Genomic DNA, 14,630 nt, shown 5'->3' on the forward strand with positions numbered 1-14,630 from the left:
ACATGCTCACCTGAAAGACATGACACCACAACTTATGTGGGAACTTGGGCCAGCCATGTACATAGGCGATCAATGGTATGGCACCTAAGCCACACAACAGCAGATTGTGGAGAGAGGTGGGAACCAGACATGTGCAAAGGAGGCAAGTGACCTATGAATGAGAAAGTACACAATGCCAAGTGCGGCGTTAATATGATGGCCAGACTTCAGAATGCAGACCACACACATATCCATGTTGGCATACACCGCTGGTGTATGGAGTGTAGCGGACAGTGGACGCTACCATGTCACCTCATCCGGGTGGGTAGATTGCGAAATGTAGCATGTTACGTGCCCCGTGTAAGCGTGAGCAGAGTGGGCTGGCCTGACATGGCCCAACCAGAGTTGGGGTGTGAATAAATAGCACATAGCTCTGGGTGTGATTCTCCTCCAGAATGCCCAATATCTTTACCAGTGCGGGCCTCTCACCCTGCACGAGGCCGAAGCTGTGAGAGGTGTTGCCTGAGATCCTGTGCACCTACTGCACCCAAGCCGCTGGTCCCCAAAGCCGTCTTGCCTGCCCCAGCGCAACCAGGCCTTACTGCTCACCTACCGACACCGGAATGTGTCAAAGAGGGCCCACCACATGCCGGTGCAATCTCCAAGCCCGAGGCCCGCGACCTTGGCAGCCTGCTCAGACCATCACGGCCTCTGCAAGCAAGGCCCACAGTACTCCTTTCTCGATGATGTACTCCACCGGCATACACAGCGGACAAGTAGGTCACACATCTGGAACTGAGTCTTGATTACACTATGGCAGGGTACATATTTTATGGCAGAGTTAATATTACTTTACTCCCTTCGATGCGGTGCCATCAACTCTGTGCATAGCATTCCAACCATACGTGTCTGTGGGCGCTTGCAGACTTCTGCCTACGCTGCTGTCCAGCAGGCCCCGCACCAATCCAATTCACCCCATACCAGGCAGGACATGGCATAGTAGCAGGCTGCACAACTGCTCAGCTCTGGTGCCTCTACCTCCTTCAATCACAAATCATCTCCACATGCTATTTGAACGTTGTATATTAGAGATCCAGGAGGTCAGCCTGCTGCACAGCGGTTGTCCCGCGCTGACCTTTGCCTCCAGCCTACACTGCTGTCAAGTAGGTCACACATTTGGAACTGAGTCTTGATACCCTGATGGCGGAGTTCATATGTTCATGGGATGTTTGATATCACTGTACTCCCTTCAATGTGGTGCCACCAAGTCCGGGTATAGCATTCCAACCACACGTGTCTATCGTCCCTGGTGGAATACTGCCCTCTGCCCACACTGCACTACAGTTGGTTCACATATTTGGAACTGAGTCTTGATTTCACAATGGCAGAGTTCATATAAGTGCAAGCAAGGAGAGGTGTAAGAGGAAGACGCGTTTCAGTCGGGAGGAAAAAAAGGATCATCGTTACGGAGGGGATCGAACACTACCAACAACTGCTCTGGTGTCACTAACTCTATGCATCGCGAGACAACAACACGTGGCCCCTGCTGACCGCTGCCTTCGGCCTACACTGCGGTTGAGTAGGTCACACATTTGTAACTGAGTCTTGATTCAATCATGGCAGAGTATATACAATTATACTGACCTCTTCGCAGACTGCATCCCCTCTCAGCTCCGGTGCAACTAAGTCTGTTCCCCGGCATTCATGGACACTCTCTGGTTGAACTTTGGTGGCATCTGAGTCTATGGACTGGGGGTTTTCTTCACCATCATGTAGCTGATACCAACTTGGTGGTAACAACTAGGCTGTAGTATTCCACTCCTCAATTTGCTGCTTCTGGATGGCTTCTGCCCTCTGCATCAGGCCCTGGAGGATACCTTCCACTGTACTCCGCAACCCTCCGCTACATTCACCTTTGACATCGATGAAGACCCGTTCAGTTCACGCGGTCCTACCTCAGTGCATCGCAACTCACCGTCCTGTGTTGGTGTGCCTGTGCTGGGGCAGTTCATCCAGGGCCACTAACTGGGAAACATCACTTACAGCGCAACTTTTAGCACACAGTGCCTTTACATCGCAACCATTACAACGCAAACCATTACAACTCATTGCGCTTGGGGGCGCTCTAGGATTGGGAATAGGTTAATTTACTATCCAATAACCTTCCCTAGTGTCCACGGGGACTGGAGTTGGAATAGTAAATTAAACTATTCACTATCCAGCGCCCAAAAGCACTATGCGTTGTAATGGTATGCGTTGTAAAAATCGCGTTGTAAAAGCATGCGATGTAAAAGCATGCGTTGTAATGTTGTACATCCCCACTAACTCTGGGCAGATCAAGTCAGGGACCCTGTCTGATAGAATATTGGATGGCCTCTGGGTCGATGACTTTGGGGTCATCAATGCCATGTGTCTGTGGCCCTGCGCTGTCCACTGCCTCCTGCCTCAACTGTGGTCCACCAGGGCATACACATCAAATCGAGACCTGACTGGCCCGGACCTCGTATCACCGCAGGAGGCACACGCCACCACCACCAGGGCCATCTCCAAACGACAACTGCCAGAGTTGAAACAGTCATGCTGGCAGATTATCAGAGTTGCTCTCACCTGTGGCAGATGCCATCATCTGCCTGATACACTGCTCAGCTCTTCAGGTGCCACTAACTTAGTGTACCACAACTTACGGACCATTTCTGATTGAGTTATGTGCTGTGGAGAGCTCACACAGCAATGTCACCTCAGGCAGTGTGGGAGACCTGGGACGATGATGAGGAAGATGATGCAGGTGTGACACACCTCACTGCAGCTGCAACAGGGATGTCCTCAAGAGACACAATCCTAGACAATTTATTCACATGAGCACACTCAACTCGAGTGCCCCAATCTCAGTGCACTGCAACTCACGGACACTTCTGTTTGCACATTGGGTGACCTCTGTACTTGCTCCGGCTACCACCATAATGCTTCGCAGTTGTTTCTGTAATGCTGGTGTTTTCTGTTTCCGTTTTCATTGTGATCACTGATCAAGTTGTTGCTAGCACCAACCACTCCGTGAAGGCTGGCTTACACTCACCCCACACACATCCAGCACAGATGTCACTGTACATGTGACCCTGCCAATAAAGGTTCCGGGCACACGTCCTCGTAGCCAGTTCCACATACTATCTGAGTGTGTCCGTGCGGTCATAATGTATGCATCAGGTCCCTGGGCCCTACAACATTACACTGTGCTGTGTACAGAGGATGCAACAATGCCTGCGGCAGGCAGCAGGTAAGACCTTGGACATGTAGCTTTGTCATCATCCACTCAATACGTAAGAGGAGTGGACTTGGCCATTGTACGTAGGTCCAGCGTGGGGGTGTAATGAATTATTCCAGGGCTCTGGGCGTGGTCAGTACAGGAAATGTGCAAATGCATGTGTCTCTGTCGCAGTGTGGGTCTCCGTTGTAGGTTGTAGGTGGTCCCTGATGGGACTTAGACACCCACATAAGTGATCTAGTTTGGCTTCCATGAGGTTGGACCCCACCCGCACCTGTTCGGCCACCTCCTTTTGGCATTCTAACACCTGGCATTGGAATGCAATGTGTGCCTCAGTGAAGTGTTGGGAGCCAGACGTGATGGCGGGTGCTTCCAGCTGTGGGGGCAGGCCTCTGCTCTATGTAGCTGAGCTGCCCTGCTCCTGGAGGTAGGTTGCCTAAGATGTCCATGAGCTGTTGTAGGGCGTCGGTGTCGAAGGTGTGGTGATCCTCTCCAGCATCACTGATGAGTTGTCTGGTCTGCTCTACTGGAGGTGTTGTTTGTCCCTCTGCAATATGAAGGGGAGATGCATTTTGACATTGTGTTGACATGTATGTCGGCACATTGTTCTAATTTACATGCAGACTGTATGACAATTTTCATTGTGACTGTTTCGGAGGTGCTGAATATTTGATGCAGGACAGTGGACATTTGGACTACATGACGGATGTGAGGTTGTACACGTACTTTTTCATCTCCCAGTTTCCTGCTATGTTAGATGTGATTGGCCTGTTGCTACTCATGACCGGACCCAGTTGTGTCCTCTGTTCTGCAGTGTAAGTGTTGCACTTTGTACCACATTGTTGTCAATGTGGATGTGCTGTTATTGCTATGTGTGTGTGCAGCATTGGAGGACAGTTGCCCCTGCAGCTGTGATTTTGCTGCCTCTTATCCCTCTGAGGTGGTGTGCCTTTGACTTTTGAGCTTTTACGCTGCTGAGATGTTGGCGACTTGGGTCATTTGTGCTCTTGGACGGTTATTGTACTCTTGTGCATTGTTTGTCTGCAGATGTGTTGTTGAAGTCAGGGGTTAATTGTGCACATGGATGTGTCAGAGTGTGACCTGCTCCTTTCTGGATGTGGTCCACACACAGCCACCTCAGTGTTGTGGCGTGTACAATGTCATGATGATTGTACTGCAGCCATGCTGATCGTCATGTAGTGTCACTTGCATTGTCAGTGTGGCTCACAAATACGCATTTGTGCAGGGTTTCGCATGTATGCGTGTGTTGGTTGTGGGATTGTTGATGTGTGGGGTGTGACTCCTTTACTTTGGGCACATGGTAGACGGGGGCCTACTTGGTGTTTATATGTGTGCCACAGGGATCAGGAACATGATCCTGGGTCATTGTGGGTGTGCAGGGTGCTACACATCATTGCTCATGTGTGCCATTGGGGAAACATCCTTTACAACGCAACTTTTACCACGCAGTGCTTTTACGACGCAACTTTTACAATGCAAACCATTACAACGCATTGCGCTGGGGGGCGCTCTAGGATAGGGAATAGGTTTAATGTACTATCCAACACCTTCCCTACTATCCACGGGGACTGGAGTTGGAATAGTAAATTAAACTATTCACTATCCAGCGCCCCAAAGCACTATGCGTTGTAATGGTATGCGTTGTAAAACTTACGATGTAAAAGCATGCGTGGTAAAAGCATGCGTTGTAATGTCGTACATCCGTGCCATTGTGCCCTTTTCCCCCGTCCCCCCTGTCCCCGGTCATTACTCACCCTGTTGATGGTGTGTCAGGTCCTATTGAGCTGTGTCTGGACTCTCAACTCCTTGCACCCTCTCCACACTGATGACTGTGGCCTCCATTTCCTCCAGGTACTCCTGTGGCATAGGACACCCGGATCACTGAAAATATATCGACCACATAAATATCGAGATACAAAAATATCGATGATAAAATATCGACGGACAAAATATCGACGGGCTATCTTCAAACAGGTAAGTACTAAAATATCGACTCAAAAATATCGAGTTACAAAAATATAGACTGTCAAAATATCGTTTTTTTTAAATGTCTTTAAATTAAGTTAAAACTAATATAATACTATATATATTTATTATAAACTTAGTTAAAATGATTAAATAAATGTAATAAAAATAAATAATTAATGTAAATTAAAATAAAATATAACAAAATTAATACATATATATATATATATATATAAACATATTATTAAATAAACATACATAATATTTTTACCGTAGCATAGCAAAATGGTTAACATTTATTGTAACAACTCTAGTGAGTTCAACAGTAGCAAAAGCGTTGGATAGCGTAGGGGTAAAATTTACTATTCCCACTCCAGTGGGTGCAACAGTAGGGAAAGCGTTGGATAGCGTAGGGGTAAAAATTACTATTCCCACTCCAGTGGGTGCAACAGTAGAGAAAGCGCTGGATAGCGTTGGGGTTAAAATTACTATTCCCACTCCAGTGGGTGCAACAGTAGGGAAAGCGCTGGATTGCGTAGGGGTTAAAATTACTATTCCCACTCCAGTGGGTGCAACAGTAGGGAAAGCGCTGGATAGCGTAGGGGTTACAATTACTATTCCCACTCCAGTGGGTGCAACAGTAGGGAAAGCGTTGGATAGCGTAGGGGTTAAAATTACTATTCCCACTCCAGTGAGTGCAACAGTAGGGAAAGCGTTGGATAGCGTAGGGGTTAAAATTACTATTCCCTCTCCAGTGGGTGCAACAGTAGGGAAAGCGCTGGATAGTGTAGGGGTTACAATTACTATTCCCACTCCAGTGGGTGCAACAGTAGGGAAAGCGCTGGATAGCGTAGGGGTTACAATTACTATTCCCACTCCAGTGAGTGCAACAGTAGGGAAAGCGTTGGATAGCGTAGGGGTTAAAATTACTATTCCCACTCCAGTGGGTGCAATAGTAGGGAAAGCGTTGGATAGCGGGGGGGCAAAAATTACTATTCCCACTCCAAAGAGTGCAACAGTAGTGAAAGCGCTGGGTAGCGTAGGGGTTAAAATTACTATTCCCACTGCAGTGGGTGCAACAGTAGGGAAAGGGCTGGATAGCGTAGGGGTTAAAATTACTATTCCCACTCCAGTGGGTGCAACAGTAGGGAAAGTGCTGGATAGTGTAGGGGTTAAAATTACTATAGCCACTCCAGTGGGTGCAACAGTAGGGAAAGCGCTGGATAGCGTAGTGGTTAAAATTACTATTCCCACTCCAGTGGGTGCAACAGTAGAGAAAGCGTTGGATAGCGTAGGGGTTAAAATTACTATTCCCACTCCAGTGGGCGCAACAGTAGGGAAAGCGTTGCATAGCGTAGGGGTAAAAATTACTATTCCCACTCCAAAGAGTGCAACAGTAGGGAAAGTCCTGGATAGCGTAGGGGTTAAAATTACTATTCCCACTCCAGTGGGTGCCACAGTAGGGAAAGCGCTGGATAGCGTAGTAGTTAAAATTACTATTCCCACTCCAGTGGGTGCAACAGTAGGGAAAGCGCTGGATAGCGTAGGGGTTACAATTACTATTCCCACTCCAGTGGGTGCAACAGTAGGGAAAGCGCTGGATAGCGTAGGGGTAAAGATTACTATTCCCACTCCAGTGGGTGCAACAGTAGGGAAAGCGTTGGATAGCGTAGGGGTTAAAATTACTATTCCCACTCCAGTGGGTGCAACAGTAGGGAAAGCGTTGGATAGCGTAGAGGTAAAAATTACTATTCCCACTCCAGTGAGTGCAACAGTAGAAAAAGTAAAAACTTCATAAATAAATATAATTAATATAAATATTATTACCAAGTACATTTAATTTCCTATACCAATTACCTTTATTTACCAATTAAAATTTAATTAATGGACAATTATTAATTATTTAACAATTATTATTAAGTTACATAATTAATTAATTTTATTTAAATTACTTCCCACCCTATTCCCCTAGAAACCCGCAACCCGCTACAGAAAATAATTTACTAAAAATTAATTATTTATCAATTAATCAATTATTATTAATTACCAATTATATTTTAATTATTTACCAATAAAAAATAATTAACAATTATTATTAATTTACATAATTAATTAATTATATTTAAATTACTTCCCACCCTATTCCCCTATAAACCCACAACCCGCTACAGATTTATATTACAGAATTATTACAAATTATTAAAAAATTACCTTATTTTCATTTTTTTTTGGTCTATATTCTATCTAGTCGATATTATGTCTAGTCTATATTTTTGATTCGATATTTTGGCTATTAATATCGATATAACTCGATATTTTTGTAGTCTATATTATGTCTGGTCGATATTTTGTCTAGTCAATATTTTTTACTCGATATTATGTCCAGTCGATATTTTGGAGTCGATATTATCTCTGTGCACCAGGACACCCACCTCCTGTCGCCATTGCTGCCTTCCTGTTGGCAGCGGGTTTGTGCTTGGTTTGGCTTTTCACATTATGCAGGCCTCCTCCATTGATCTCCTCGGCACTCCGACTGCATTCACGTTTGTCAAATTGAAGTTCAGTTGATGGTAGAGTTCTGTCACCTCTGTGACGCAGATACGGTTTTCCTGCGTACTTCACTCTGTCTTCCACTTCCTCTTCTCCTTGGCCTTCCCCGACCCTGAGGATCCTTGCTGGTGGTCTGTGGGGCTTGTGGGGTTCGCGCTGACCTTTGCACTCGGTCCGGGTGCATCCATGGTGCTACGCAGTTTATTTTTGTTTCCTTTTGTTTTTGTTCAGCTGTTATGGAGCCTTTTCCCGCTTAACCCGTGTGAATTGCAGGCCTGTCACTGGTTTTCCCTGATTTTAGTATCGCAATTGGCCTCATCTCAACTTTTTTTGCATTGTGTTTCGCATTCTTGCGGTGTCGGGTTGACTTTATCGCGGACAGTTGATGCATTATCGTGGGCCTATTGCATTGTACCGCCATGTTGAGAATACAATGTTAACATAGTATTATTTTCCAGCGATATACTACGATAGTGAAGAGTTGTGTTAAATTAATTTTGCCGTAATTATCACCATTTTTGAGAATATCCTCCTCTGTGTGCTACTCCTTATATGTTCTTTTTAATGTATTGGCAGCATGAGGCTGCACTGACAAATAAAGAGGAGGGATACCTATAAAATACTGCATAAACAGTTTCCGCACACCTTCACTATTTAATAATTGACAGAATGTCATCTACGTGGAAAAAATAAAAAGATATAATTTCCTCTGTGAAGTATGGGCACCTCACTCAAGGATAATTTGAAACATCATGGACATAAAATATTAAATTTACAACGCTAACTAGTTTTATTGTTAAAACGACTCTATACTTAATAGGTTGGACAGGAGAAAAAAGTAATATCACTGAGACTAAATGAGACAGTGAATATACAAAGAGGCGGCAGTGCAAAATCACAAAAATGTCATACATTACGTCATCTTTTGCCTTTTTTTCCGAATGTTGGACTTCATTCCAATTTGTCACAGATTTTCTATGCTTTATTTCGAATTTGACTAGCCAGTATGTTAACACACTGGTCCTGGACTGTCCTTGTTTTTGACCAGGACTTTGCCTTAGCAATCCTTCCCTAATCTAAGTCAAAGCCATGAAATCTGATGCAACAGACTACTGCATTTAGCTTCTGTCAATGACCCACATTATAAGTGCAGTCCCAAAGACCGATCACTGTGCAAACACTTGAGTGCACAGGGTTTGGAATAAGGAGTTGTGAGATAATTATCACACCCTCTAATTTTCCCCTCGATAGACAGAAATGCCAAAACTTCCAAAACTTGTCAGGGCAAAATGCATTTAAAAAAGACAAAGAAAGAGGAATTTGGGTCTAGAGGTACAAAACATTTTTGTGTTCGTAAATGGCCCAATTAGCAGAATAGGGCCATTTGCTAAAGCAAAAATGCCTTTTCTGATCTACTATGCCCGAATTGCGATTTGGAAACCTTTACTAAATATCAATTTGGGATTGGGAATCGGTGTTTGGAAGGGGCATGTTTAGGGCATCCCTTCCGAATACCAATTTGCATTGGTATTTATGAATGTTTTGTTAGTGAAATGCGGTTGCAAAACATGTGCACTTTAGCAGCAACTCAAAATTAGTTGTCTCCAAGGGACCCCTTCCCCTTGAGAATGGTAGAAAAATAATTTTTTAAGAGCTGGCAGTATTCAACGGGACCGTTGCCTACTCTTGAAAAATGAAATTTAAATATTACGATTTTTTTCTTTTTAATAAAAATGTTGCTTTATTTAAAAGCAATCAGAGCATGGTGGTCTGCTGACCCCAGAAGGCCACCATCCATCCCTGTGCAGTATACCGTAACAGGTCACAAATTGCACCTACCTTAGAAATATTTAGCGGTAGGTCTATTTGTGATGCACTACAAATCTCTGTTTTAGACAAGTGAGTTAAATAACCCCTTTGTACTTTAGTGATAGCAATGACGAAATAGTGATTTGCAAAAATCAATATTTAGTAATCACTATCATTATTCTTCATACAGCTAGGCCTTGGTGTGTTAAAGATTGATTCTGCATGTTATGCCTCATCTGCAAAGTAAACACTCAGCATATGATGTATTTAACACACATGTTAAATACCTCACCCAAAAATAATGGTAATTACCACATTGTAAATACATCACCCATTTTGCATAACTTGTAATGAGGGCCCAAGTGTATCCAGGTATAGTAGATACACGAACTGAGGAACAGAAGTAAAACTGCACAGGATCACAGAATTTTTCTCCTGGGACAGTCATCTAGGATGGAGAAGAAGTACTCATTACCAAAAAAAATGGACTGTTACATCCCCTTAGCTTCAAAGTTCATTACTTTTGTTCTATGTGTAGAAGGGGACCTAGCGATTAAGGTTTTCTGGCTTAACAATTTGATCTAGAGACCTCATTTCCTCAATATGAAAATCTCTTTGGCTTTATTGAATTTCTCTGAAATTTCTCAGCAAGACGCTGAGGTCTCATTAGATGCGTCTTTGTAGAGCTCCAACTCATCTGCTCAGAAGTTTCCATTTTTTTGAAGAGAAGAAAATCCACTCTAGTTACTGCAGCAGATGAAATTTTGTGTACTGCTTCCAAGACAACCTTTAACATATTCATAGTAGAAATGCAAAATTAATCAGCGGTGCCTGGTGAAGGTAATTGCATATCCTGTGTGTATTTCATCTGCTGGCATTCTGTTACCGCTCAAAATAGCATTGACTCTGTAGAGAGGCTATAGCCAGAACTATATGAAAAGATTTTAATGCACATATTATTCTGCTATGAAAAAAAATCTGTGCCTGATTATGCTCTCACTATGCTTTCTGAACTTCAACAGCAGCAGAGAAACTAAAGTATAATCAGAGCATCATTCTCTCTGTGTGTCCTTAATAGAATTGAAACTTTCCTTCAAGTCATCTAGGAAATTGTTAGTTCTCTCAAAAATAAACCCTCTATAGCAATCACGATCCTCATTTTGTTATAATAGCAATTGGTATTGGACTGAATAGATAGACTATACATATCTCAAAGTGCATCGCAATTAACGAACAAATTAAACTATATTTCCTTATTCAGCAGCATATGGGCAGCAAGTGCCCAGAAACCCCTTTGCTGAATGTACTTGGGACTATGGGTGGCTGTGAAGAGTAGCCCGGGTGGACCACGGCTAATGTGCCTTACGGGCCCCGGGAGGTACGAGCATCAACAAGAGGGAATAGAGGGAGTGCGGGGTAAAAACAGAGAGAATGTTCACACCACACCCTTCTGTTAGTAGGTAACGGTAACTGAATAAGGAAAAACCAGTGCTCATGTTTGGCAGGTGTTTATTTAAAGGAGCCAATAACAGAAGGATGGTGTGACCCCTTCCAGAAGCCTAAGAGGGTGCAACCAGGGGTCAACGGTCAGTAGTTGGCTGTCCATTTTGTGTCGGTGTTGGCAGAGGTTCAGACTTTGCATCGGTTTCGGTATTTGGTGTTAAAACAGCTTGAGTTGCGAAGATTTGCAGCACGGCAGCTCCGGGTTCACGCGTTTGATCACCAGTGGGCTGGTGAGTGCTGACTTTCAATGGTTAGTACTCTGCACTGACTTTATTAGGTGAGCACATGCAACACAAGGGAGGCTGCCTTGTTTCCAGCACAAAACAGGCCTTGGGGTATAGCATACTAGGCGCCAGATGTAGAATTCTACACCGTGATTGTCTGTGTCCCGGTGTGATTAGAAGTGGCTTAGCTCTCTCTGCAATTCCTCTGCCCCACTACCAATGTAGGAAGGTGGATACCTGACTATGGTTACCCCAGATTTTTTGCCTAGTGTTTAGCTGGTTTTCGACTTAGTTAATGTTAATGTTAATGTTAATCAGCATTTATTGAGCGCTCGTGCGCCCGGAGGCTTCATGGCGCTATAGAAAGGAGCAATGCGCGACAGTCAATTAGTGGAAATGAAGCAGCTCAGTAATGTGCCTGAGAAAAGAGCCAGGTCTTCAAGGAGTGTCTGAAGCTGAGGATGTTGTCGCTCAGTTTTAGAGGGAGGGGAAGAGAGTTCCAGTAGGCCGCTGCGAGGTGGTCAAAGTTGGCCTGGGATCCTGCTAATCAGGGTCCCAGGCTATCTGCTCTCTCTTAAAATTGACTCCATGTACCCTAGGTACATCACCAATTCGGTACTGGACACCTTGTCAGCCTCTGTACCATGCACTATAGGTGCCCAGGGCATAGGTACATCCAAGGTCTACCAGGGGCTGCAGCATATGTTTTGCCACCCCTGACTGGTACTTAAATCGACACAACCGGCTGACCACTCAGCTGGGGCAAGGTGGTGTAATCATCCCTTGCTTAGATATAGTATACCTATATCTAAACCTATATCTGGACACATATATACCTATAAGTCACTCCTATGGCAGGCCTTACCAATCCTGGAGGCAGAGTGCTTGGTTTTATGTGAGATGGTGCTCTAGCATGAGCTGAGCTTGTCTGCAGAGGTCGGAACCATTTCCGTGCAGCTGTTCCAGTGATACTGCCATACCATATACTCTTAAGTGCATTATAATCCTCGCGGTTATTGCTAACTTTGGTTTGGCTTTATCAAAACATGTCGTGTTTGTTGTCATACACTTTGGAATACTACCCCCTCGCCAGTTCTGGCGACGAGGGTAGCATTCCACCCTTCTAGAGGGAGAAGACATGTTACTGCACTTAAACGCGGTTAATTCTAACCAGAGCCTCAGCATCACAAAATGGATGCTGCTGCCACTGACACGAGTCTGACCTCCTGCTGCTGACCGAAACTTGGAAGAGGAGGCCTGGACAAAGGGTTTCCTGTCACAGGGAGGTGCTACACCTCCCCAGACAGGAGATAGTGTATTGGGGCAGGGTGGGTTGAAAGAAACTAGACACTGCCTGGGGCACACAAGGTGTCCCATGCAAAATCCAGTCAAACCGGTTCTGGGGCACTCTAGCCCCAGCTCTGGTGCGAAACTGGACAAAGGAAAAGGGGTGTAACCACCCCCTTCCTGGGTCCCACCCATAGGAGGGACCTAGCAGGTAATCTAGCCCCTTGATTTGGAATAAAGGTAGGAGCTGTGCAGATGCACATCAGATTATCCTGACTGAAACTTATGAAACGAAACTCTGGACCCTTCGACATCCTACTCGACTTGGAAGACTGAAGAATCTCCCTTGTGGTCAAGGAGTGACCACCCTGTGCAAACAGGCACCATCCAGCACCTCGATGTTTGCTTTGTTGCAGTTCCCGCCGGAACTCGAGCGACAGAGATCAACAAGACCCAGCGTGCCTGCCTTCTAACAGCCCGATCCACAGTCCCTGCAAAGCTGAGACCCGTGGAGGCGACCTGAAGTGTGGGGACGGCCATCTTGGAAAAGCTACAAAGCGCTGACCGTGCAGCATCCAAGGCTCCCTCGAAGCTGTGCATTAGAGTTTGAGAAGCTCCAGCCCCGAGCAGTTTTTGCACTGAAGCTCACCCCTCCACACTCATTGAGTGCTTCGTGGGGCCCTTTTGCATTTTCCTGCTTGACGCGTTGGTCCGGTCACTTGCCCGTTGGTTAGTGGCCCCAGTACGGACGAACCTTTGAATTTGCTCTGCCTGTCTGGTTGCTCCACACTGGCCCTCGCTCCCCTGAAAAGGAGCACCGGCTCAGACCTTGCTGGTCCGAGTATAAAGCAATCTTTGAATCCTGCGTGGGTTGCATTTGCCAAGGCCTGTTGACTCCGATCTTGAAATCGACACAACCGACAGCGAGAGCCTTTGTGGGACAGCTCGTGATTCACTCCAGGACATCCTCGGTGCCCCAGAGTCCACGTGGCAGCGGAGACAAGCTTCACAACAAGCACCTGATTGCGCCCGACATCGCCTGGTTCCTTCCTGGTCACTGGCTAGTGACCCAGACTCTGTCCCCTCTGCTTTCAGGTACTCTACATCTTCGATCCACCCTTGGATCGCACCGGACACTTCTCTTCTGGACGCCTGCAGCATCTTCATCTCCAGGCACCATAGATCTTCGTGACGAAACCCGACACATCTTCGCACCTGTGCACCTGCTTCCTGTGGGTGAGGTAACTCTTGAACGCCGGTGCTCCTGTAGTGGTTTACACCTCTAGTGTCTAAGTCTAAAGTTTTGTTCTTCTTGTCCAGTCGGAAGACTCTTAAAACTGTAACTCGATAACTTTTACGCACCATTGACTTTGTATTGGTGCATGCGTGTGCTTTCTGCACTGCACCCGAATCCCGTGGGCTACTCCCGTCCTAACTGCTGTTAGTCCAGTGTAGTCACAGTGATTCCCAAGGCCCCAGGCCTTACCACTGATCGATTAGTGATACTTATACCACTTTTTTTATATGTGGTTTGAGTGGCCACCGGCCCTATCCATAACTGTGCAACTTTCATATGATATATTGTGCTTTTGTTTAAACGCTTGTGCTTCATTGCTCATAAAGAGTAGTGGGGATTATTCTGAGAATAAATACATATATTTTTATAATATATAACGTGTGTGGTGTCCTTTCATTTGATATTACAGGATTGCATATGGTAAAACAGCTGGCTTCACATGTCCTCTTGAGTTAAGCCTTTAGGCTGCTTAGTCCATGCTACCTCTAGGATAGCTTGTCTTTAAGGTTGACTTACAACCACCACCATAAGGGATTGTTTGGACTGATATAAGGTGCCCCCAGAATTGGAGACATCATACATCAGGCCAACTTCTCACAACCACCATACCCTCATGGTAGGGTACAGGGCAGTTGAGGTATCATATCATTTAAAGGTGAAAGCTGGAGCAACAATCAGTAATAATGACACATGATACGACCTATTTAAGGACCACATGGGGGAAGGACCCAGGATC

The sequence above is a fragment of the Lissotriton helveticus genome, chromosome 8 (assembly GCF_964261635.1).
Source record: "Lissotriton helveticus chromosome 8, aLisHel1.1, whole genome shotgun sequence".
Classification (NCBI taxonomy): Eukaryota; Metazoa; Chordata; class Amphibia; order Caudata; family Salamandridae; genus Lissotriton; species Lissotriton helveticus.